Source organism: Leptonychotes weddellii, unplaced genomic scaffold, assembly GCF_054177405.1.
Source record: "Leptonychotes weddellii isolate Sample4059 unplaced genomic scaffold, ASM5417740v2 HiC_scaffold_4830, whole genome shotgun sequence".
Lineage (NCBI taxonomy): Eukaryota > Metazoa > Chordata > Mammalia > Carnivora > Phocidae > Leptonychotes > Leptonychotes weddellii.
The window spans coordinates 5,344-7,124 of NW_028015506.1; positions in this window are offsets into that span (position 1 = coordinate 5,344).

A 1,781-nucleotide genomic window follows, 5' to 3' on the forward strand; every position below is an offset into this window, starting at 1 on the left:
CAAGGGATTCACAAAATAAAAGGATGTAAAGTATGACATCCATATACCTAAAACATGGGGTGGGGGAGAGGAGTAAGGAATGAGTTCAAACTTAAGTGTTCCATCCACTTAATATAGCCTGCTGTATGCAGAAGGTGTTATGTACAAACCTAATGGTAACCATAAACCAAAAATCAGTAATAGACATGGAAAAAATCAAGAGAAAGGAATCTAAGTATATCACTAAAGAGAGCCAGCAAACTGTGAGAGAAGCAAGAGAATATCAGAGAACTACAAAGACAATCACAAAACAAGTAACAAAATGGCAATAAATACATACCTATCAGTAATTACTTTAAATGTAAGTGGACTAAATGCTTCAATTGAAAGACATAAAGTGACACAATGGATTAAAAAACAAGACGTATTTATATGCTGCCTACGAGAGACTCATTTCTGACCTCAAGACACATTCAGATTGAAAGTTAGGGGATGGAGAAAGATTTATTATGCAAGTGGATGTGAAAAGAAGCCAAGATAGGAATACTTTTATCAGACAAAATGAGGACTTTAAAACAAGACTATAATGAGACAAGGAAGGACACTGTATAATAATGAAGGGAACCAACCATCCAACAAGAGGATATAACAATTGTAAATATTTACACACCCAATATGATTGGAGCAAATACATAAAACAGTTAATAACAAACATAAAGGAACTAATTGATAGCCATATGATAATAGTGGGGGTCTTTAACACCCCATTTACATCAATGGACAGATCGTCCAAACAGAAAACCAACAAAAAACAGTGGTTTTTTAATGACACACTGGACCAGATGGATTTAACAGATACATTCAGAACAGTCCATCCTAAAATAGCAGAATACACCTTCTTTTCAAGTGCACACAGAACATTCTCCAGAATAAATCACATATTAGACCACAAAGTAAGTCTCAACAAATTAAAAAAGATCAGTCATATCGTGCATTTTTTTTTTTTTTGACTACAGTGCTATGATTGATACTAGAATTAAACCACAGGAAAAAAGTCTGGGAAGAGCACAAATACATGGAGGTTAAATAACAGACTACTAAACAATGAGTGGGTCAACCAAGAAATCAGAGAAGAAATCAAAAATTACAGGGAGAGAAATGAAAATGAAAACACAGTGGCTCAAAATCTTTGGGATGCAGCCAAAGCTGTTCTGAGGGGTAAGTTTATAGCAATACAGGCCTACTTCAAGAAGCAAGAAAAATCTGAAATGAACAACCTAACCTTGCATCTTAATGAACTAGAAAAAAGAACAAACAAAACCCCAGACCATTAGAAGGAAGGAAATAATAAAGATTTGAGCAGAAATAAATGATATAGAAACTAAAAAATAGAACAGATCAATGAAACCAGGAGTTGGTTCTTTGAAAAGATGAACAAAATTGATCCACCTCTAACCAGACTCATCAAAAAAAAAAAAAAAAAAGAGGACTTCAAATAAACAAAATCAGAAATGCAAGAGGAGAAATAACAACTAGCACGACAGAAATGCAAACAATTGTAAGGGAATATTATGAAAAATAATATGCCAACAAGTTGGACAGCCTAGAAATGGGTGAATTCCTAGAAATATATAACCCACCAAAACTAAAGCAGGAAGAAATAGAAAATTTGAACAGACCAATTACCAGCAATGAAATTGAATCAGTAATACTAAAAAAAAAAAACCTCCCAACAAACAAAAGTCCAGGCCCAGACAGCTTCACAGGTGAATTGTATCAAAGAGTTAAAGAAGAGTGAATGC